Source organism: Leptodactylus fuscus, chromosome 6 (genome assembly GCF_031893055.1).
Source record: "Leptodactylus fuscus isolate aLepFus1 chromosome 6, aLepFus1.hap2, whole genome shotgun sequence".
Lineage (NCBI taxonomy): Eukaryota > Metazoa > Chordata > Amphibia > Anura > Leptodactylidae > Leptodactylus > Leptodactylus fuscus.
In genome coordinates, this window is record NC_134270.1 from 155,369,724 (window position 1) to 155,395,792 (window position 26,069).

Genomic DNA, 26,069 nt, shown 5'->3' on the forward strand with positions numbered 1-26,069 from the left:
TCGAAACGAATATCGAATCTCGAACATTTTACTGTTCACTCATCTCTACTAATTAACTATTTAATGTAGTCCCCTACAAATACAACCAATATTCTACTCCAGCAAAAGTTTTCTTAAGATTGAGCCCCACGATGTGAAAACGCAACATTTGACAGTACCTGTAAAGTGGATGGGATTCTGGCTAAGTACTGTGAACCACAATGAAAAACGCAATGCATTTTTTCTGCATTATTTATTTATTTATTTATTTTTGCTACATTCGATACAGGATTTTTTTTTTTATATGCCCTAGCCACAGATAGGCCATCAATATCCCATAGGTGGGGAAGAGGGGAATGATACCTATTGATGCTCTATCAAAAAAAATACCTTGGAAATTGTCTTTAATATGTATTGGAATTGTGGAGAAAGCAGAGCACAGCACATAGTTACTGGATCGTTATCAATTCCATAGACTTTGAATGGAACAGAAGCGTGCATGTTTGAGAAGAAGCATATATGATGGAGTAAAAGTGTGCATAGTGGATCAGAAGCATTCACGGTGCATCAGAAGCATGTATGATGGAGCAGGAGCATGCATGGTGGAGCAGAAGCGTGCATGGTGGAGCAGGAGCGTGCATGGTGGAGCAGAAGCATGTATGGTGGAGCAGAAGTGTGCATGGTGGAGCAGAAGCATGTATGATGGAGCAGAAGTGTGCATGGTAGAGCAGAAGCATATATGGTGGGGCAGAAGTGTGCATGGTGGAGCAGAAGCATGTATGATGAAGCAGAAGCGTGCATGGGGGAGCAGAAGCATGTATGGTAGAGCAGAAGTGTGCATGGTGGAGCAGAAGCATATATGATGGAACAGAAGCATGCATGGTAGAGCAGAAGCATGTATGGTGGGGCAAGAGTGTGCATGGTGGGGCAAGAGTGTGCATGGTGGGGCAGAAGTGTGCATGGTGGAGCAGAAGCATGTATGGTAGAGCAGAAGTGTGCATGGTAGAGCAGAAGCATATATGATGGAACAGAAGCATGCATGGGGGAGCATAAGCGTGCATGGTGAAGCAGAAGTGTGCATGGTGGAGCAGAAACGTGTATGATGGAACAGAAACATGCATGGGAGAGCAGAAGCATGCATGGTGGAGCAGAAGCATGCATGGTAGAGCAGAAGTGTGCATGGTAGAGCAGAAGCATATATGATGGAGCAGAAGCATGCATAGGGGAACAGAAGTGTGCATGGTGGAGCAGAAGTGTGCATGGTGGAGCAGAAACATGTATGATGGAGCAGAAGTATGCATGGTGGAGCAGAAGTGTGCATGGTGAAGCAGAAGTGTGCATGGGGGAGCAGAAGCATGCATGGTGGAGCACAAGCATGCATGGTGGAGCAGAAGTATGTATGGTGGAGCAGAAGTGTGCATGGTAGAGCAGAAGCATATATGATGGAGCAGAAGCATGCATAGGGGAACAGAAGCGTGCATGGTGGAGCAGAAGTGTGAATGGTGGACCAGAAACATGTATGATGGAGCAGAAGCATGCATGTTGGAGCAGAAGCTTGCATGGTAGAGCAGAAGCTTGTATGATGGAGCAGAAACATATATGGTGGAGCAGAAGTGTTTATGGTTGAGTAGAAATATGGTCATTTGGCCCTGTATTGAAATATAGAACCCAATTCTCACGATGAGTTGGGGATCTTAAAGGTCAGATGCTTGGCAATATGTCATATTTTGGAAAACCTCTTCCATGATTTTCCTGAGCCGTTATCTAAATGCCATTTGTTGCAATAATTCTTTAAATGTTCACTTCCTGGTGATGTATATGGGAAAGAGCAGCCAGATAAAACCATCCATGAAGACTCCCTAATGACCCAGATGGAGACTATGCAAATCTTGATGACCTATAAGATATCATTCCAAAACACTCCAGGGAAAACAACTGGCGACGACAAGGAAACAATCGGAATGACTTCTGTAATGGAGAATCTTTCTTCGCAGTTTAAGGGAAGCCAGATATCTGGCAAGAGATTGTTAAATACCACTCAGTACATGACGATAGGCGAACAGTTAACATAATGTATAACTGGGAACATTCTTAGGACTTTGTTGCATTGCAATACATCTAATGAAGAAAAGCATAACAGCAACCCCCCCCCCCAAAAAAAAAAAAAAAAAAAAAAAAAAATGCAAGTAAACAGATTAAAAGGAGCCTATGTTATTGTACTGTATGCATGATCATACAGGAGAGTGTGGGTAGTCACCTGGGGGTGGTGACTTTTTGACACTTATCTTCACAATATGAATGGAGCGTCTTAGATATTATGTGGTGACACCATTAAGACTTTTATAGATTTCTTGTTCTTGTGATCATCAATTTTATAATCTTCTTATTTCTCATATTATCAGTACAGGTTATTCATATACAATTACTTTCTGTATAACCCTCCTGCCAGATTTTTTTTTGTTTTTTGTTTTTCTGTGCATGTACTCAGTTTTTATAAGGATCCTGTTAGCAATTTTGAACCCTCTAAAACTAGTCAAAGCACTATATAGAGCAGACCTGGGCATTGTACGGCCCACGAGCCACATCCGGCCCTCTAACTATCCGTGACTTGGCCCACGTAGGGTAAAGATTAAATGGTAGGGTAAAGGTAGATGCTAAAATTTAGCAGGATGGGATAGAGGATGGGAAGAGTATGGTGCTCTATGTTGTGACTCTGCTCATGGGTCGGTCCTCTTGGTTACAGTGGTTTTCCAGGCTTTTATGACCGATGATCTCTCTTTAGGACATGTTCTTATCATATATTTGAGACAACAGTGGTGCTCTTTGACGTTTCCAGTTCACAGACCCTGGGCCATCCTGGGACAAAGCATTGTAGGCAAAATGCACATCGCTCCAGACCCTCCCCTCTGCCCGGATTGACCGTTTTAATGGTCTCTTGATGGGATGTTAGAGCAAATTACTCAGGGGTGTAGCCAGGGGATATGCCCGAGGTGTGGAATATGTCCATTGTGGTAAAACATGAATTTCTTGCTCATACAACTTTCATGACCATCACCCAGCTATGTTCACCCTTCTCTCCCCATCCTTTATATGGCACTGCCAGTGTTTTCGACTTAGGCCCAGTTCATTGGTATTCCGTTTGGGAAGTCCACTTGGCAACCCCCCCAATGGAAACCTATATGCATTAAAAATCGGTTAACTAAGAAACCAAACGGACCCCATAGACTACTGCAAGCAGTACTTTTCTCTCCGCATGATTCGTACGGATGCCATGTGGAAACCCTACAGACCCCATTATAGTCTATGGGGTCATGTTGGTTTCTTACCGTATTTCCCCGAAAGTATGACACCCCCTGAAAGTAAGGCATGCGGGGGTTTCTGTTGAATTGCCTAATATAAGGCATCCCCTGAAAAAAAGGTATGCCCGGCAATGGTGTGCGGGGTTTCGGGGGGCGGGGCTTAGCGGAGGCTTCAGGGGGGGGGCTTAGCGGAGCTTTGCAAGCTCCACTTCACTGACACAGCAGCCATGCTCTGTGCTCCGTGTGCACAGCAAAGCCGGCTGCTGCCTCTGCTGTTGTAGGATGAGCTCTCCCAGCTCATCCCAGAGGCAGAGATAGCAGCTGCCATACAGAAGAGGCAGCAGTCGGCTTTCCTTTGCACACAGAGCACAGAGCATGGCTGCTTGCAAAGCTCCGCTAGGCCCCGCCCCCGAATCATCGCTAAGCCCCGCCCCCGAATCCTCGCTAAGCCTCGCTCACCACTTCCAGGACGAACAGCAGCACCAGCGCTGCTAGGAAGAAGGGAAAGGTAAGTAGGATAACTTCCCCCCTCCCCTACACTACACTACCTACAACCGGCAGTCATGCTGACGCTCCACTAAGGAAGTGCCGGCATGACTGCCGGTTGTAATAAGGCACCCCCCGAGAATAAGACAGGTCCTATATTTAGAGTGACAATTTAATATAAGACACTGTCTTATTTTCGGGGAAACACGGTAGTTAACCACTTTTTAATAGGTTTCCATTCGGGTGGTCCAAAAGCGGACACCCCAAATGGAATACCGAACGCAGATGTGAACCGGGCCTTATCCACATTACTGTCCAACTCCCCTTTAATTTCATTACTTACTTGTATATTAATCAATAAATTTCCGAAATTTTATTGGACTTGGTCCATCCAGTTTCCCTTTCTTTCAGACCGTTCTATATCTGGGAAGTGATGTTTTCGTTGCATTGTCCTTAACAAACCTTGTCATATCTCTAGGCACAGCAAAATAAAAAACCAAGGTAAAAGGACCTTTGTGACTCATACAGTATACCGTGCTATGGAGACTATTAATCACTGTCTAAGAAGTCAACTTCATAAATCAGGATTGTTATATAAAAAAAAAAAGACTTTAGAAACATTTCCTCGCAGCTTGATGGATCTGCGTCCCTGTTTCTTAACTTCATAAGAGCTGTGATAATAAGAGGGGAGTAATTTATACGCCGCACTAACTATTGATTAAGCTTTCAGCCGAGCGGCAGGAGTCGTGTGCACATCACTTTTATACCCTAGTACTTAGCGCACATATTATTTCATTATATCCCTATTGTTTCTCTTTTATACCACCGCCATGTCTACCGTTCCGTCTTCCTAAAATAGAGTCTGTCCCTCTCCATGGCTCATGGACTAAACACACTTATGCATATATTGGCAAATAAAAGCCCGGTTTTGCCTAAGGTGTTGAAACTATGTAGCAGAAGTTTAATTCTCCAGGGTGCGTGTAATGGGATATTAATATCTGTCAATCAGTCATGCTGTCATTTATAGGGCTCCCGTTATAGTGAGGCAGAAATCCAGGACACTAGGTTTTTTTGTCGAGCCTATAAATAATATTCATTTAGGACTCAATAGTAGGCAGAGTGGTTCTAAAATGTAACTTATCCTAAGATCTAGTGTTATGGAGTCATACACTCACACTCATAACGTAATGTCGCACAGAGAGAATATGCAGGAGGTGTACTAATGTTAATAGGTTGGCGGCTGCACCATTTTTCCTAGTTCAGGACCAGACATGATTTTTTTTGTCTTTTCGTACATAATTTTTTTCCTTTTAGTTATTGCAATGATTTTTTGTGTGATAAAATTATTATTATTATTATTATTATTATTATTATTATTACTACTATTAGAAATGAGCGCGTAGTACTCGATCGAATGTAAAAGTTTGATGCAGAACCAGCATTGATTGGCCGAATGCTATACAGTCAGCCAATCAACGCTGGTTCTTCTCCTACCTTTAGAAGTCTACCCCGCGGCATCTTCCGGCTCTGAATCTACTCTGCCAGGCATCGGGCCTGGGCAGAGCCAACTGTGCATGTCCACTTGTAGTGCGGGCATGCGCAGTCGGCTCTGCCCAGGCCCGATGCCTGGCAGAGTGAATTCAGAGCCGAAAGATGCCGCGGGGGCGCTGCAAGGAGAAGACTGCTCGGAGGATCCAGCCCGACCCTCACTCGTGGACTTGGTAAGTATAATTTGATCGAAAGTTGCCTACCCCTGAAACGAGCATTTTCCCCCCATAGACTATAATAGGGTTCGATATTTGATTCGAGTAGTCGAATATTGAGGGGCTACTCGAAACGAATATCGAACCTCGAACATTTTACTGTTCGCTCATCTCTAATTACTATTATTATTATTATTATTATTATTATTATTATTTTGTTTTTATTGTTGCATGTTTTTTTCTATATATTAATATTCAATATTAATTGGTTTACTTGGGAATCTTCCTGTTCAATTTTTCATATTTTTTCTAATAGCAAAATAAAATTAAATTATAAATTAATAAATGTTTTAATTACTTAATAAATTACTTATTTATTTAATGAATTAAATTGTTTCCCTCTCTGTTACGGTAATTTTTATTGAGTCACTGAGGGTTGGTGCTAGAGCCTGGAAGTGCCATTTTTTTGGTTTTTAATTTTTTTGTGGTTTTTTAATTTATTTATTTTTACACATTGTGCCACTATTAGGTCTTTATAGATCTTTGAGGGACATTTTAATACTAGTTTTTTTTTTGTTTTGTTTTTTGCTGACCTCTCCTGTAACTGGCCCCAGTCTCTTATCAATTACTGGAGAGCTGATCTGGGTTCTCTAGGACCCAACAGCTCTTACGGTTTCTAACTCTGTCATGTGATCGCTGGGTCAAAATGGAGCGTCATCATGGCGACTCCCATAGCTGTGTACACTGCAATCAGGAAAACAGGGACAATATTAAATAAAACATCCCTACCTTCCCTGTAAGACAGGGATAGGGAACCTTGGCTCTCCAGTTACCGTGAAACTACAACTCCCAACATGCTCCACTTTCTTCCATGGGAGTTCCAAGAACAGCAGAGCAAGTATGCATGCTGGAAGTTATAGTTTTGCAACAGCTGGAGATCCGTACATTCCCTATCCCTGCTGTAAGAGGTCCCGGATGTAGTAACAGCCCCCACTTCTATGGCTGGATTATTTTGTGCAGCTGCTTATAAAGGGCATATAGAGTGGAACACTTGGATGTACATAGTCTATGGGCGATCTGGAAGGGGTTGACCTATCATATTAAACATGGAGTCCTATATACATGTAGCAAGTTTTAGAGGAGGAGTTGAGTAGTTTTGAGAGAAGAAATTCATTATAAGGCCATAGGAATTTGACCATGGCGGAAACACTACGGCAAAAACCGTACAGTACCTGCAAAGTGGACGGGATTCTGGCTATTTCCATCGACGCATTGCAGAAAAAGTGTTAGTGTGAACCTAGATTAAGTATTGAATGTATACTATTTTCTATATTTATTCCCCAGCATCACCAATATACAGTATATACAGTAATCATCCATTACTATATACAGTAAGACTGCAGGCAATGAAAACCATTGGTAATGGTCCTAAGCAGCTTTAAGAGACAGATCCACTGAGGTCGCCGTCTTGTTAATGGAAGATTAACATCTTTAAATACTCAGCCCTGGAGTCAAAAACTTGTTTCAGCCTATAGAAATCTATCAGCTACTTAACTACTTGTTCGGTCATTAGTATTGGAGGCTCATTGACTCCCTCCATCACCTTCAGGCTTCATTTCTCCAGGGCATCTGCTCCTTGTGTCGCTGTTTCTTACCAATGTTCCTCCATCATTCTACGTATCCTGATCCTGATTCCAGCTTCAGTTTCATTAACCCTTTTAATGGCAGCATATTGTGATAGTGGGAGGTGCAAGTCCCAAAATTTATAGTGATGTATTTTGGTAATTCTGTGCAACTCTTGTCCTTGCGATCTAGGAGGAGAAGTTTGGATTCCTTGCTTTCAGAGACAGCCAGGGATTCAGGGAAGAATAAAGAAGAGGTTAAGAATGGCTCCTATCTACTTTGTTTCATCCAAGATAGTGCACGAATTTGGACAATGCAATCACGTTAACAAGTATTGGATATGGCAATCACGTGATCGCTGGATGCTCACCAGCATATCAGCAGACCTAGATTAGCTCATGCGGATGAAAAATGGCACAACAGGGGGCTGTTATCCCTTGTAACTGGGTCTCCTATGGCTACTTAAAGGGATTTTACAGGCAAAAAAAATCTTAAAAAGTCCAGACCAGAAGACAGGTAAGTATAATGTGGTGGGGATGGGTGTGTCAGTATATGTAACGTTCCATTCCACCCTTCTGTAAATGGAACGTCACTGGGAAATTGAAAAATGCACCTAAGCAACCCCTTTAACAAGGACGCACTCCACTTATTTGATTACAAATGGATTTTATTTCTATTTAGTCACCACCATTACTGAGCAATCAGTGCAGGTAGTTTTCTAATTAGGTACTGTACTGTCAGTTAGGCGTTCCCAGACTGTCTTTTTCAGCCTTGGACTGCCCACCTGACAGTAGAGAGTGTAATTAGCATATTGGGTGCTGAAACTAACAAATAATTGGTCAGGAACGGTGGGGGCTAGAGAGAAAATTCCAACTGCGTTGGAATCAGTGGAGAGACACCTATTGATGGATGCAAAAAGTTGGTGTAGGTGGGGAAAGATTAGCTTTAATACAGTACTCCATGGCAATTCACAAAGTATAAATTGATAAAAATATTTAAAAATTTTCTAACACTTTACCTCTAATAAAAGTAAAACAAATAAAAAAAAAATCTCATAAAATAATATTAACAAACAAGCCCAAATGTTGTTCTGGTAACATATAAAGAGTTGTTTAGTCGCGATGTGCGCAAAATGGCTAAATTCTGATTATTTAGGACTAAAGATGCTGGTCTTTATAGGGTTAAATATTACAGCACCATTTATGTATATCAAGAACCAGCAAGTACTGGAACGTTATCCTCTTATCTATTCATGTGTATAACCACTGACCTAGAAAATGCTTAAGTGACACAAGTTTTATCCAACTTCGAAGCTTTGCATAAATCTGAGCTTAAAACAATGACAACTTCAGGATTATGTAGGTAGTAGGTAAGTAGTAGTAGGTAGTAATGTAGTTAGTATAGGACTGTTGTTACCTGCAGAATATATTCTGAGCACAAAACACTTGTAGGTACATTTGTGAGTTATTTTACTTATATTATATTAGTATAATAAGTGCAGCTTGTTATGGACATGTTCACATTTTAATGCACCTTTTCTACAGGTTCATATGTTCATCAATGTTAGCAGTATAGTTGAGAATTGCATCACTATAGAACACATGCTGCAAAAAACATGTGGACCCTACCAATCTATATGTCAGATCTTACATACACTGAATGATGACTTTATTAGAGACTCATCGAGCATTTGACCTGTTTTGGCCTTCAGAACCTCAACAGTTTCACAGTGACCCCTGAAGCCTCTATCATGCCTCACAGCGACCCCTGAAGCCTCTATTATGCTTCACAGCAGCCCCTGCAGCCTCTATCATGCCTCACAGCAGCCCCTGCAGCCTCTATTATGCCCCACAGTGACACAATAGACTATTTAAAAAAACAAAATTATTTGCTTACCTACCTTGCAACCCCTTGCTGCTGCTCCTCTTCACCCAGCAGTAAGATGTCTGCTTCACAGCGCAGGCCGCATGATGACGCAACATGCACTCAGATGCAGAGCTCTAAACCAGCCCAGGACAGGGTCGCCCAGTTTGTTTTCAAAGCGGCCTGTCGTGGGGTAGTTAAAAAAAAGAAAAAAGGAAATAAATAAAAGTCCCGTGGCTGCCTCGCCCTCCGAAAGTGCCGCCTCATTAGGTGAGGTCCTGATCATACCTATAGGGAAACCATTGGTGTTTCCACAGGTATGATTAGCATGCTACCATTTTCTGCCCCTATTATCTCTATAATGCCAGTGTTTCCATAGGTATAATTGACATGCTGTGATTTACAAAAATGGGGGTTATTTTGAAATTGAAGCTTTTATTCTGCAGATTATTTTCTGCAATGTGTGGATGGGATTAGCCAGAATATTCACTTTGAAGGTTCTGTAAAATGCAGTGTTTTTAGCATTTCCACAGCATCTTTGCAATGTGGGTCTTCAGCCTAATCCACAGATAACTTGATCACTCGAATTTGTGCTGCCATCTGAGGTCTTGTGTTTTATAGCGGGATGGTCCAATCATGAAATGGCAGGGGTCTCATAAAAGTGGCCTTCTGATATATAAGTTTGTATGCTTTTTGTAATATGTATAAATATATATATATATTTTTGGGTACTGTAGGTGCCAACCACTGTGTGGTGTGATCAGTTCTTTATGTGCATTAACTAGTTAATAAAGCGGGTACATTTATAGACCGTTGCAGAGTGTGCTATATACATCAGCATGGCACTTGTTATTAGATGACGACAGTGCCGCCGCTGAGCGATACCACCTGGCGTAGCCCACTACATGCACAAACCTCTGTCTGTGGATCAGCCCTGGTAGTGTAAAGTTACTTTGACACTTGGTCAAATTTATTGAGAAGGCTGCAAACAATCAAAGTTAAATAACATCAAAATAAATCCTTCCCGGTTTGACACTGACTACACCGATCCATTCCCCGAGTAACAGCTGGAGATCTCTCTGCCAGGCTACTAATACAATGCCTTTTCTGCAATCTGTATCCTCAATAATTTCTACATTCTGCCCAAACTGATAGTCTCTTCCTTAATGGGACCCTGGATAAAAAATATGTAAATCTATTCTCCAGGATGTAACTAGGAGAACAGTGCACTCTGTATGGCGCCCTCTAGAGGGCAGCCTCCTTAACATCATGCCTGACTCAGTTAATAAGTCTACTATCATGATGCGGATTTAATTGCCAAATTAGTATTTCTATTCCAAAAGGAACAGATTCCCAGCTATGGACAGCGCTGTTTTGGTCTATTGGGCCTCCTCAGCATAGCGCAGGGATACTGATTTGGCAGAGTGAGAGACTATAGACCAGGGTCAGGGGATAATCGTACACATTAGGGAGAGTGTGTGCCTACATAGGCAGTACGGTGACTTACAAGTCATTCCTGCAGGAATGACTTGTAAGTCTCCGTACTGCCTATGTAGGCACACACTCTCCCTGATGTGTATGATTATCCCTTAAAGGCACCCTGTCATGTTGAACATGGAGTCCTATCTGCAGGTGCCATGTTATAGAGCAGGAGGAGCTGAGCAGGTTGATATATAATTTGGGGGGGGGGGGGGGGGGGATTTAGTATAGCTTGTATTTAATCTAATTAACTCCATGTTCTAATAATACACAGGAGTCCAGTGGTTGGAGCTATAAACAACGATTTGTGGGTGGAAAACACAAAAAATTTCAGTTTCAGTCTATCCAAAATTTGGGCAAAATTTCTAACAATCCACCTTGTTCTGAAGCGGTTCGTTCACCTAAGCCATTGATTTTCTTAGTGGTCACTTCTTGGGAGGAGGGAGGGGCAGGAAACACAGACCAAAAGGGGCCTAAAGTAATGAAATGGGAGCAGATCTTTTTTAAATAAAAAATGTAAATTAAAATTTTCCATCCAGACAATTTCCACTGTGAAGACTGGCAATAGACTGTAATTGGAAGCAGTGGAGTGGATTACAAGTCTCTCCCATGGTATACATAAAAAAGTTATTAATTGTTAGTTACAAACTTTCCCTCTTCTCTTCTTCTCACTCTGGTGAAATTCTGATAGAGAGTTAAATACGACAAGTAATGCCGAAAATATTATCCTGGAAATCTAATATCTATAAAATCTCAATCTCTTTATTAAATGTAACTTGTGTGATACTGTATACTGGTATAATATAGGACTACGGCGAACACAAACAGGAAGGTAATGACATTGCAGGAGCTTGTAAAACACCTATAAACTGGGGAAGTGGCGGAGTTACTGAGCTGCTCCATAAAACCCTGAACCGAAAGGTAAATGAAGCAAATCTCTCATATGCTGCTTACTGAAGTCTGTGGTATACGCCGCTGTTTTACTGCCTGCGCTTCATCACATAAGTCATCTGTGGTTAGTATGAGCCATCGATATCAGATTGGTATCAATATCTGCCAATCGTGGGGTTGCCCAATGTAACAGCCCACCACTGCACCGGCATCCAGTCGTGGCTAGCCACGGGAGGCACTTTTTGGAGCCACATTCTGAGGTGAAAATCGGTCGAAAAAAAACCCCCGTGTGAACTCAGTATTATTTTTTAGTTATACTCGAGTATAAGCCAAATTTTTCAGCACAGTTTTTGTGCTGATAAAGCCCCCCTCGGCTTATACTCGAGTCAGCAAAAAAATTATTATTTTTTTTTTTTTTTTTTTTAGGGGGAGGGGTCTATGACCAACCACAATATCAATGTATAGAATCTCCCATAAAATAGTGGAAAAAAAAAAAAAGATTTAAAAAGAAATTAAAAAAAAGTTGTAAATCCCTCCTTTCCCTGGAATACATACAAAAGTAGCAAATGACTGTGACACACATACACACAGGGCCGGCGTCAGCGCACGGCATAGTCGGGCAAGTGCCGGGGCCCACAGAGCCTCTGGGGGCCCCCCGGCACTTGCCTGTCACAATTTCAGCTCATCGGCGTCCGTCCGCCGATGAGCTGGAATACATACGCGATGCAGGAGCTGTGAGATCAGCTCCTGCTTTAAAGCTCCGGCCCGGCTTGCGTGTGTAGGCGCGATGACGTCATCACATCACGCCTACACACGCAAGCCGGGCCGGAGCTAAGCAGGAGCTGATCTCACAGCTCCTGCATCGCGTATGTGACTGCACTGGAGTGAGAGAGAGGAGCGTCGGGGGAACGATGGAAGGTGAGTGATAGAAGGTGAGTGTAAGTGTTTGTTTTGTATTACATATTAAGGTGGAACATAATGAAGGGGGCCCATGAAACTGGGGGGAAACGGCATGACACTGGAGAAGATGAAGGGGGTGGGGAGAGAACGGCATGACACTGGGGACAAAGATGGAGGGGGCCCAAAGAAACTGGGGGGCAAATGAAGGGGAGGGGGGAACAGCATGACACTGGGGCAGATGGAGGGGGGGGAGAACAGCATGACACTGGGGCAGATGGAGGGGGTGGGGAGAGAACGGCATGGAACTGGGGACAGAGATGGAAAGGGCCCAAAGAAACTGGGGGGCAAATGAAGGGGAGGGGGGGAACGGCATGACACTGGGGCAGATGGAGGGGGGGGGGAACGGCACGACACTGGGGAAGATGAAGGGGGTGGGGAGAGAACGGCATGAAACTGGGGACAGAGATGGAGGGGGCCCAATGAAACTGAAGGGGCAAATGAAGGGGAGGGGGGGGAACGGCATGACACTGGGGCAGAGACGGGGGACATGAAACTGTGGGCAGATGAAGGGGGAGAACGTGATGAAACTGGGGACAGAGATGGAGGGGGGACATGAAACTGGGGGCAGAGGAAGGGTGTATATGAAACTGGGGGAGAGATGGAGGGGGGGCATATAATTTACGGGTGACTGTAGGAGGATTACACTGTGTGGGAGCACATGATAAATGAATGAGAATGGGTGGAATCAACATAAAAGTGGGTGGAGCCAAATTTGGAGCCAAAATTGGAGGCACATTTTGCCTCCCTCTTTCTACTCTTTAAAAGATTGGGAGGTATGGCGTTGGTGACGCCACACTCCTGCATGACGTCACTCGCTTCATCTGCAACGCACAGTGTCTCGACTCCCCCACCTCCTTTACAAGGGGGCCCACTGAGGCTCTGTCGCCCAAGGGCCCATAAAAACCTGGAGCCGGCCCTGCATACACATTAGGTATCCCTGTGTCTGACAGTGCCCAGTCTACTGAATATAGGGGATCTGCAGTGCTCCTGTTCCGTCAGGAAGGGGTTAATAGGAGCACTGCAGATCCCCTATATTCAGCCAGACTGAATTCCAATTGGGGGAAAAAACTCAGTCCTCAAGCTGAGGGAAGGGGCAGACAGACAACCAAAATACCCCCTCCCCTTCCCCTTTCCCAGCATCTACTGCACCCAAAAACTCCGACCATTTTAATTTTTTAAATTTTCCAGTAGCTGCTGCATTCCCCCCCCCCCCCCATGGCTTATACTCGAGTCAATAAGTTTTCCCCGTTTTTGTGGTAAAATTAGAGGCCTCGGCTTATATTCGGGTCGGCTTATACTCGAGTATATACGGTAGTTTTTTTGCATTATAGGAACAGAGAAATAAAAACATCAGTAGTATGGAATACGCTGAGCACCAACAACACTCAAAAGACCGCACTGAATGTAATGAGATCCATTGGGCTCCCGTCATAACTTCTGTTGACTTAACATGCAGATCCATTATGTCCGCCATCTTTTATAGAATCTGCAAAAAAAAGCTCCTAATGGACACAGATATGAGCATAGTCTCACAAATATGTATTACTATTATTAGTTAGTGTGGTTGCTGAGGAGTCTTCAGTAGTTGATACCTTTTTTAATGACTAACTAAAAATGATGACATATTGCGAGCTTTCGGGATAACTAATATTGGCCCCTTCACTAGGCTGGTATCCAGATGAAGGGACCATTTTAGTAGTCCTGAAAGCTTGCAATATGTCATCCTTTTTAGTTAGCCATTAAAAAAGGTATCAACTACTGAAGACTCCTGACATTTTTTTTTATATATATATATTTTTTATATCCATTAACACAGTACAAAGATATTTTTCCTTATAGTGTGGTTGTTAGTATTCTTATTATTAGTGCTATTATTGAAGTTTTGTTACTGCTGATGTTATTATTGTTAGTTTTTATATTATTATTATAAATATAATCAATGTTGCTATTACTATTTTTTATTTTGATATTATTATAAGATATGAGCGAGTAGTATTCGATCGAGTAGGTAATCCATAGAATACTACAGTATTCGAAATACTTGTACTCATTCGAATACTATCACTATTCGCAGTAAAGATTCGACTCAGAGCCAGCGTTGATTTGCTGAATGCTATAGCATTCGGCAAATCAACGCTGGTTCTGCAGCAGGCTCGTCCTTGTTAGTCAGGAGAGCTGGCAGCTTGCCGTTACGAAGGAGCTGACTTTTTCTCATAGGAATGCATTGACCAGTGTTAATTGGCCACTGTACAGCATTTGGCCAATCAACGCTGGTTCTGCCGGAGGCTCGTCTGTGAGGAGGCGGAGTCTAAGATTGGACCACAATGGAGACTGCTGTGATCCGATCTTAGACTCCGCCTCCTCACAGACGAGCCTCTGGCAGAACCAGTGTTGATTGGTCGAATGCTGTACACTGGCCAATCAACGCTGGTCAATGCATTCCTATGAGAAAAAGTTCCCTCATAACAGCAAGCTGCCAGCTCTCCTGACTAGCAAGGACGAATGGCTACAAAAGGTATTGAGAATATATAGGAAGTTCTTATACTTCTACCTTCTGCTCATTCCACTCCTGAATTTGGCTAAAAAAAACTGCAACAAAATCAAAAATAAAAAAAGCTGCATTTCCGCAACATGGGGCCTCAACCTAAAAAAACATTAATTTCGATGGGTTTTTAAAGCAAACTACCGGTGTCCGTATGTGACCTCTCTGCGGTGAAACTGGAGTTTTTTGCACGAACACAAAGTCCTCCATTTCTGAGCAAACCGGTTTCACGGCGGAGAGGCCGCATGCAGCACTCATGGTTTGCTTTAAAAACCCGAGCTGTTTTTCCTGGCTTTTTGGTGGAATCGCAAAGGGCAGACAGCAGCGGAAGTGTGAATGACCCCTTATATTGTTGATACTGCTTTTGGTTTTGTTATTATTACTGAGGGCGGGTTCACAACTGCGCCCGGTCTCTGCTTCCAGGTGTCCGTCTTCTGCCCAAGAAACTGGACAGGAGACGGAAACCGGCAGTCATTTTTCAAACCCATTCATTTCAATGGGTTTGCAAAGTGAGCGCCCGTGGTCTTGGCAGCAAAAACGTTTTTTTTTAACCGGACACAAACTTGGACATGCAGGACTTTGTGTCAGGTTAAAAAAAAACGGTTTAGCCACGGAGACCACAAAACGCTCACAGGCGGACACTGGCTGCTGGGTTTCCTTCTCCTGTCGGCAGAAGACAGAGACCCGGCAGTCAGTGTCCGCCCATGAGCGTTTTGTGGTCTCCGCGGCAAAACCGTTTTTTTTTTTTTACCTGAAAGCGGAGACCGGGGCGCAAGTGCGAATCCGCCTTAATGTTCTTGATATTATTATTATTATTGCTAGTGTTGTATTTATTGTTAGTGTTTAGAGATGAGCGAACACTAAAATGTCCAAGGTTCGAAATCCGATTCGAACAGCCGCACACTGTTTGGCTGTTCAAACGGATTTCGAACCCCATTATAGTCTATGGGGGGAAATGCTCGCTTCAGGGGTACGCAAAATTTGATAAAATTCTACTTACCAAGTCCACGAGTGATGGTCGGGCTGGATTCCCCTTGAAGTCTTCTCCCGGCGCAGCGCCCCCGCGGGGTCTTCTGGCTGGAATTCACTCTGCCTAGGCATCGGGGCCTAGCCAGAGCCGACTGCGCATGCATGCCATGAGGGCATGCCCGCGCATGCGCAGTCAACTCTGCCTAGGCCGGATGCCTAGGCAGAGTGAATTCCACCCGGAAGAAGACGCAGGGACGCAGCGTGGAGAAGACTTCGGAAAGGTAAGAGAAGAACCAGCGCTGATTGGCAGAATGTATAGCATTCTGCCAATCAACGCTGGTTCTGCATCGAACCTTAAACTTCGAACAACTAATAGTGTTCGATCGAGTACGAGTATTTCGAATACCGTAGTATTCGATCGAACACCTACTCGATCGAACACTACTCGCTCATCTCCATTAGTGTTGTTGATCTTGTTATTATTACTCGTTTTGTTATTATCGTTCTTTATTATTATCATTGTTATTTGTATTATTGTTGTTGCACTCCTATTATTTCACGTTACAGATCCTACACAATATTTTAAACTGACTTTGTATTTTATTTTTATTTTGTAGAAGAGTTTCTATATTGTTTTTTCACCAGAAATAATGACATTGTAAAGAGGAGAAACAAGGATGTAGAAGTTTAGTAGGAAGCAGATTGTAGATGTGCAGCGACAGGGGAGCTTTTTGTGACCCACTTGCTGATGACACCTTAATCACACTGTAAATTTGGGCAGAGATTGGTGCATATAGACAATGCTGTTATTGATTTGGACGCTCAGAATTCTGGTCATGCTGCGCCCCGGGGACACGATTAGCTAAACACGAACACACAAACATCTCAAATGCCACTGAGCGCTGTAATCTTGTGTGTTGTCCACTGACCCAGACATCAGCACAAAGACATATCTTATGCAGCCAGTTGGAGCCAACTGACTTCAATTATCCCCATTACAGCATGTCAGGGAAGGAAGGCATCGTAAATACAGTGTGTTAAGCAGGCGTTGAGGCCCCGGAGCTGGGGTAATGATGCTCACATGGATCTGCGAGAGAGCTTTGGAAGTAATCTTTTCTCTTCATCATTCCCCGAAACATTAGTGCACAGAAAAACAGCATGAGTTATGGGTTTCATACAAGATTTTTGTATCCAAGGAGCAAATATACAAAATACAACCATTTTAGTGTTATTTCCAAACTCTACGTTGCGTCTGATTTGTTCCATGAAAAATAGGAACTCCCGTTGACTGCATTTGGAAATGAAATCCAAGTTGTTTAGACGCAATGAGATTTCCGACATAAAACTTTAGGACGTTCATATTTTGTTCACTAAGTATGGAGATATTGTTATATGGCGACAGATTGGTAATTTGCTATATTAATATAAATCTCTTCTAGCACCGCAACATATTATACGCTCCATAATTAGTTCTATGGCGTCGTTGTTATCTATACACAATGATTTAATAGGCTTTCTGTTCCAAACAATAGCAAAAAGCGGCCACGGATAATGCCGGATATAATTGATATTTTATGGTTTGTTTGTTGTTTGTTTATATACTATCTCTTAGACGACTGATTTATACTGGCGCAATGGAGGGCACAAAGGAGACTGTGCCTCATAGGACTATATACAATCCTACATGAATAACACATAGGGTCATGTTTGCTTCACCTTCCTCTATCCTGTATGATCAGACCTGGCATCAGTTTTACTGGGGATAATGGTTTTATACGAGTTCTAACAAAGACACCAAGGACGGTCGATGGAAGTGCAGCGAAACATGTCTGAAGCGTGTCCTGATGCATGTCTCTGAATTATATATGGAACAGGTAATGATACATTGTAAAACATAAAAGTATTGATTAGTTAAACAAATTAGTTACAAATTATGAACCAGATTAAAAAAATAAAAAAAAATAAAAAAAGGTTGAAAAAACATATATATATTACAGTACAGTCCAAAAGTTTGGACACACCTTCTCATTCAGAGTGTTCTCTATAATTGTAGATTCACACTGAAGACATCAAAACTATAAAGTAACACATGTGGGATTATATGCTTAACAAAAAAGTGTGAAACAACTGAAAATCTGTCTTATATTCTCGGTTCTTCAAAGTAGCCACCTTTTGCTTTGATTACTGCTTTGTACACTCTTGGCATCTTCTTGATGAGCTTCAGGAGGTAGTCACCGGAAATGGTTTTCACTTCACAGATGTGCCCTGTCAGGTTTAATAAGTGGGATTTCGTGCCTTATAAATGGGGTTGGGACCATCAGTTGTGTTGTGCAGAAGTCGGGTGGATACACAGCTGATAGTCCTACTGAATAGACTGTTAGAATTTGTATTATGGCAAGAAAAAAGCAGTGGCCATCATTACTTTAAGAAATGAAGGTCAGTCAGTCTGAAAAATTGGGAAAACTTTGAAAGTGTCCCCAAGTGCAGTTGTAAAAACCATCAAGCGCTGCTAAGAAACTGGCTCACATGAGGACCACCCCAAGAAAGGAAGAACAAGAATCCCCTCTGCTGCGGAGGATAAGTTCATCCAAGTCATCAGCCTCAGAAATCGCAGGTTAGCAGCAGCTCAGATTAGAGACCAGGTGAATGCCACACAGAGTTCTAGCAGCAGACACATCTCTACAACAACTGCTAAGAGGAGACTTTGTGCAGCAGGCCTTCATGGTAAAATAGCTTCTAGAAAACCACTGCTAAGGACAGGCAACAAGCAGAAGAGACTTGTTTGGGCTAAAGAACATAAGGAATGGACATCAGACCAGTGGAAATCTGTGCTATGGACTGATGAGTCCAAATCTGAGATATTTGGTTCCAACCACCGTGTCTTTGTGCGACGCAGAAAAGGTGAACGGATGGACTCTACATGCCTGGTTCCCACCGTGAAGCATGGAGGAGGAGGTGTGATGGTGTGTGTGGGGGGGGCCAAGCTGGTGACACTGTTGGGGATTTATTCAAAATTGAAGGCATACTGAACCAGCATGGCTAACACAGCATCTTGCAGCGGCATGCTATTTCATCCAGTTTGCGTTTAGTTGGACCATCATTTATTTTTCAACAGGACAATGACCCCAAACATCTCCAGGCTGTGTAAGGGTTATATGACCAAGAAGGAGAGTGATGGGGTGCTACACCAGATGACCTGGCCTCCACAGTCACTATGCCTGAACGCCATCAAGGTAGTTTGGGGTGAGCTGGACCTCAGAGTGAAGGCAAAAGGGCCAACAAGCGCTCAGCATCTCTGGGAATTCCTTCCAAGACTGTTGGAAGACCATTTCAGGTGACTACCTCCTGAAGCTCATCAAGAGAATGCCAAGAGTGTGCAAAGCAGGAATCAAAGCAAAAGGTGTCTACTTTGAAGAACCTAGAATATAAGACAGATTTTCAGTTGTGTCACACTTTTTTGTTAAGTATATAATTCCACATGTGTTACTTCATAGTTTTGATGCCTTCAGTGCGAATCTACAATTTCATAATCATGAAAATACAGAAAACCCTTTGAATGAGAAGGTGTGTCCAAACTTTTGGTCTGTACTGTATGTAATACTTTTTTTTTCATCGTTATTTTTCATTTTATTACTAGCTTCTGCCCGCGACTTCATCTGCATGTTGTTGGTGTCAATGACCCGCCTATATTCATAAAATTGTTGCTGTCAATGGTTTACCTGCTCGGGCGTTTCAACAGCTCCTAAGCTGTCCTGCTGCTGAACTTGTTCCTCGCACCGTTCTTGTGATTGTTCTGGCATCTCAGCAGCTCACTGGGATGCCATATAATGAGCGTGTTGTTGGTGTCTATGATTCCCATGAGCTCCACTTGAGGAGAACTCTGTTGACTTCTGGCTACCTTCATAGCTCTCGGTTTAGAATTTTGTGACAAATTAGATTTTCTTTTTCCTGCCATCTTTAAAATTGGCAAACTGCCAATTTGGATTAAATGTGTTTTCCTATCTAGTGTGTCAGCACTGCCTGGAGCAGATCATATAATATGCAAATGCATGTACACAATTGACTGAGGGTTAGCTGTGTGTTTACATAGAGAGATAACAGACCTGGCTTTATCAGAACCTGAGATAAGCTGCTGCAAGAGCAGTGTAATATAGTATGTGAACATAAATTCATAACAGTCGTGAAGCCATGTCATTTACCAGGATAAAAAGTAGCCTGTATGTTAACCACACACATAATTTCCAGTACAATAAACGTATCTCAAAAGATTTTACACTGTCAGAACAGGCTATCATTACAAGATAGTGGTGGGTCCAATTCTCAGCATCTCCATCGATCAACTACTTGAAGGGGCCCCAGTGTTAAGCAAACAATGCAGGCTCTTTATTCTCTACTGATGTGTCCTCCTTAACCTTATTCACTAGACTAATCTAGATACGTGTATCACACCTTGAATATTGTTTCCAGATATAATGGTTTCATGACAAAGTGATACGCTATCTATTCTGTTGGGGTCTATGAGCAGCCACTTATTGGGACAGCGGATGGCAACCATTCGAGGAATTGTTAACATACTGTGATATTGTGTTACATGGCTTCATATTGACTTGGAGCCTTAATGAAACTGGAGAGATCAATTGAGTGTAAATCCATAGATTAATCAACTCTCCTGCATGTCACCTACTTATTGCAGCTTCATCCCATTCACTTGAATGGTACAAGGCTACAATAGTTTGTACAGTCACTGCTATATGAACAGTATGCGAGTGGAAGAAGAGAGGTAAACAATGAAGAGGCCATGAGTGTTGTGGTCACTTTAAGGACTTGATCGGTGGGGTAACTAGGATCGGACTCTATCAGTACAAGACATGATGGTAATCACAATATTAAACATTGCCTTACATACGCTCAACGATCTGAAATGTATGATTTATCCAAGCAATAGGTCATCAATGTCCTGATCTCATAAAATCCCTTTAAGATAATTGGCAAATATCATTAAAATATATATATTAAATGTTACCATTCATATAACAGAAATGATGTCTTAATATGGAGGGTTAACACCAGTCATCTCAACAGAGGTGTAATTTGAAGTTCTTGGGCCCCAATGCTAAATCTGGGAGAATGGCATGAAACTGGGGACAGAGATAGAGGGGGGGGGGGACATGAAATTGGGGGTAGATGAAGGGTGTATATGAAAATGGGGGAGAGATGGAGGGGGGACATATAATTTACAGATGACTGTAGGAGGATTATACTGTGTGGAATCACATGAAAAATTAATGAGAATGGGCGGAGTCAACATAAAAGTGGGTGGGGTCTAATTTGCCACGGTGCGCGCCGCGTGTTTTATTCCCTCTTTCTAGTCTTCAACAGTTGGGAGGTACAGGTTAGAACTACGAGACCCCCCCGGTAAGTAGGGCCCCGCCAAAGTCAATTGCCCAGGGCCCTGCAAACCCTGGATCCGCCACTGTGACTTATGTACATTATTCTTTAATAGAGATGAGCGAACAGTGTTCTATCGAACACATGTTCGATCGGATATCAGGGTGTTCGCCATGTTCGAATCGAATCGAACACCACGTGGTAAAGTGCGCCAAAATTCGATTCCCCTCCCACCTTCCCTGGCGCCTTTTTTGCACCAATAACAGCGCAGGGGAGGTGGGACAGGAACTACGACACCGGGGGCATTGAAAAAAATTGGAAAAAGTCATTGGCTGCCGAAAACAGGTGACCTCCATTTTAGACGAATAGTGGATTTCAAATCCGGGTCATATGAGAATGTGAACTTTGTGACTATGAGACAGGGATAGCTGTACAGGCAGGGATAGCTAGGGATAACCTTTATTTAGGGAGGAATGTTATTAAAAATAACTTTTTGGGGCTCTATCGGGTGTGTAATTGTGATTTTTGTGAGATAAACTTTTTCCCATAGGGATGCATTGGCCAGCGCTGATTGGCCGAATTCCGTACTCTGGCCAATCAGTGCTGGCCAATGCATTCTATTAGCTTGATGAAGCAGAGTGTGCACAAGGGTTCAAGCGCACCCTCGGCTCTGATGTAGCAGAGCCGAGGCTGCACAAGGGTTCAAGCGCACCCTCGGCTCTGATGTAGGAGAGCCGAGGGTGCACTTGAACCCTTGTGCACCCTCGGCTCTGCTACATCAGAGCCGAGGGTGCGCTTGAACCCTTGTGCACACTCTGCTTCATCAAGCTAATAGAATGCATTGGCCAGCGCTGATTGGCCAATGTATTCTATTAGCCTGATGAAGTAGAGCTGAATGTGTGTGCTAAGCACACACATTCAGCTCTACTTCATCGGGCTAATAGAATGCATTGGCCAGCGCTGATTGGCCAGAGTACGGAACTCGACCAATCAGCGCTGGCTCTGCTGGAGGAGGCGGAGTCTAAGATCGCTCCACACCAGTCTCCATTCAGGTCCGACCTTAGACTCCGCCTCCTCCGGCAGAGCCAGCGCTGATTGGCCGAAGGCTGGCCAATGCATTCCTATGCGAATGCAGAGACTTAGCAGTGCTGAGTCAGTTTTGCTCAACTACACATCTGATGCACACTCGGCACTGCTACATCAGATGTAGCAATCTGATGTAGCAGAGCCGAGGGTGCACTAGAACCCCTGTGCAAACTCAGTTCACGCTAATAGAATGCATTGGCCAGCGCTGATTGGCCAATGCATTCTATTAGCCCGATGAAGTAGAGCTGAATGTGTGTGCTAAGCACACACATTCAGCACTGCTTCATCACGCCAATACAATGCATTAGCCAGTGCTGATTGGCCAGAGTACGGAATTCGGCCAATCAGCGCTGGCCAATGCATTCTATTAGCCCGATGAAGTAGAGCTGAATGTGTGTGCTAAGCACACACATTCAGCACTGCTTCATCACGCCAATACAATGCATTAGCCAGTGCTGATTGGCCAGAGTACGGAATTCGGCCAATCAGCGCTGGCCAATGCATTCTATTAGCCCGATGAAGTAGAGCTGAATGTGTGTGCTAAGCACACACATTCAGCACTGCTTCATCACGCCAATACAATGCATTAGCCAGTGCTGATTGGCCAGAGTACGGAATTCGGCCAATCAGCGCTGGCTCTGCTGGAGGAGGCGGAGTCTAAGGTCGGACCTGAATGGAGACTGGTGTGGAGCGATCTTAGACTCCGCCTCCTCCAGCAGAGCCAGCGCTGATTGGTCGAGTTCCGTACTCTGGCCAATCAGCGCTGGCCAATGCATTCTATTAGCCCGATGAAGTAGAGCTGAATGTGTGTGCTTAGCACACACATTCAGCTCTACTTCATCAGGCTAATAGAATACATTGGCCAATCAGCGCTGGCCAATGCATTCTATTAGCTTGATGAAGCAGAGTGTGCACAAGGGTTCAAGCGCACCCTCGGCTCTGATGTAGCAGAGCTGAGGGTGCACAAGGGTTCAAGTGCACCCTCGGCTCTCCTACATCAGAGCCGAGGGTGCGCTTGAACCCTTGTGCAGCCTCGGCTCTGCTACATCAGAGCCGAGGGTGCGCTTGAACCCTTGTGCACACTCTGCTTCATCAAGCTAATAGAATGCATTGGCCAGCACTGATTGGCCAGAGTACGGAATTCGGCCAATCAGCGCTGGCCAATGCATTCTATTAGCCCGATGAAGTAGAGCTGAATGTGTGTGCTAAGCACACACATTCAGCACTGCTTCATCACGCCAATACAATGCATTAGCCAGTGCTGATTGGCCAGAGTACGGAATTCGGCCAATCAGCGCTGGCTCTGCTGGAGGAGGCGGAGTCTAAGGTCGGACCTGAATGGAGACTGGTGTGGAGCGATCTTAGACTCCGCCTCCTCCAGCAGAGCCAGCGCTGATTGGTCGAGTTCCGTACTCTGGCCAATCAGCGCTGGCCAATGCATTCTATTAGCCCGATGAAGTAGAGCTGAATGTGTGTGCTTAGCACACACATTCAGCTCTACTTCATCAGGCTAATAGAATACATTGGCCAATCAGCGCTGGCCAATGCATTCTATTAGCCCGATGAAGTAGAGCTGAATGTGTGTGCTAAGCACACACATTCAGCACTGCTTCATCACGCCAATACAATGCATTAGCCAGTGCTGATTGGCCAGAGTACGGAATTCGGCCAATCAGCGCTGGCTCTGCTGGAGGAGGCGGAGTCTAAGATCGCTCCACACCAGTCTCCATTCAGGTCCGACCTTAGACTCCGCCTCCTCCAGCAGAGCCAGCGCTGATTGGCCGAATTCCGTACTCTGGCCAATCAGCACTGGCTAATGCATTGTATTGGCGTGATGAAGCAGTGCTGAATGAGTGTGCTTAGCACACACATTCAGCTCTACTTCATCGGGCTAATAGAATGCATTGGCCAATCAGCGCTGGCCAATGCATTCTATTAGCGTGAACTGAGTTTGCACAGGGGTTCTAGTGCACCCTCGGCTCTGCTACATCAGATTGCTACATCTGATGTAGCAGTGCCGAGTGTGCATCAGATGTGTAGTTGAGCAAAACTGACTCAGCACTGCTAAGTCTCTGCATTCGCATAGGAATGCATTGGCCAGCCTTCGGCCAATCAGCGCTGGCTCTGCCGGAGGAGGCGGAGTCTAAGGTCGGACCTGAATGGAGACTGGTGTGGAGCGATCTTAGACTCCGCCTCCTCCAGCAGAGCCAGCGCTGATTGGTCGAGTTCCGTACTCTGGCCAATCAGCACTGGCCAATGCATTTCTATGGGGAAAAGTTAGCTTGCGAAAATCGCAAACTGACAGGGATTTCCATGAAATAAAGTGACTTTTATGCCCCCAGACATGCTTCCCCTGCTGTCCCAGTGTCATTCCAGGGTGTTGGTATCATTTCCTGGGGTGTCATAGTGGACTTGGTGACCCTCCAGACACGAATTTGGGTTTCCCCCTTAACGAGTTTATGTTCCCCATAGACTATAATGGGGTTCGAAACCCATTCGAACACTCGAACAGTGAGCGGCTGTTCGAATCGAATTTCGAACCTCGAACATTTTAGTGTTCGCTCATCTCTATTCTTTAACTATTACCACTACTGTAAATGATTTGTGAACCTGCAAAGTCAGAGAATAAACAGATTAGCATTGCGGAATTAAAGATGGTACTGAAGGTCTTGGATTATTGATATACTTTTGTGCCATTCTACCTACTACGTTACTGCGTGTTACACAATTCGGCATAATGGCACATATGTTACATTTATGGCAAGCACTTTAGAATCCTTGAGCGAAACATTAAGTCTCAGCCTTGTACAAACTCTAAAATTTTCTTAAACAAACATTTTGCAGAGTAGAATCTGAAAAATGTAAAGATGGAATCTCAGGTATATTCATGTAATAGCGATCGTACAAGGTCAGAAGACAAGTTAATGTTTAATACAATACATTCATCTGTGGCTGTTCCCTTTCACGATGCAAAAAGATCTCATCAATGCTTAAAGACGATGTGCTATCAAAATAAATGGCAAAAAGTAATTGAATATGGGTTTTTAGACTAATTTTGTAATGTATTGGTATAAAAAAAAAAAAAAAGGTTTCCCCTGCATGTCATACTTGGGAGACTCTATTAGACAGGCATGTCCAGTAGAATACAGTACAGCTTCTGCTGTATCCTCAGTGAAAGAAACAGGAATACCATTTAGGCTGGGTATGGGCTTTCCTACTGCTTCTCAGGGAGTAAGCCCTGCTTAGGCTAAGCTGGTCTGCCCCCACCCTGAACAATCATTTCTATCTCTGTTAAGGAGAGCAGTATGGAGTGACAAGGTGCAGAACTAATAGATTCTCTCTTCACTGCTTGCCATCTATATCAGGATTCCTAAATTATACTGTAGTAAATGCTGCAGCCCATGCAGGTCTTTCTCTCTGAAAAGCAAAAAGAAACCATATGTCCATATGATATCCCTGCTTCATTCACTGTAGATACAGCAGAAGCTATACTGTATTCCACCAAGCATGCATAACTAACAGAACCTCACTAGAATGATTTGTACAGACTTATACACTCAGAACCCCAGATAATGTGATTAGAAACAGAAAATTGCGCTTGTTCTGTAAGGAAACATTTTAATGTTTAACCCTTATTCCATCACAATTGACTTTCTATGACAGAATAATGCAGAGTGTCCTACACACTCTGGTGTGGCTGACCAGGATTGAACCCATTAGATGCCATGGTCAGAGCCTAATAGAATATCTATCATAAACATAGGTAGTGCAATGCATTATAATAGTGATCAGAAGGGGCAG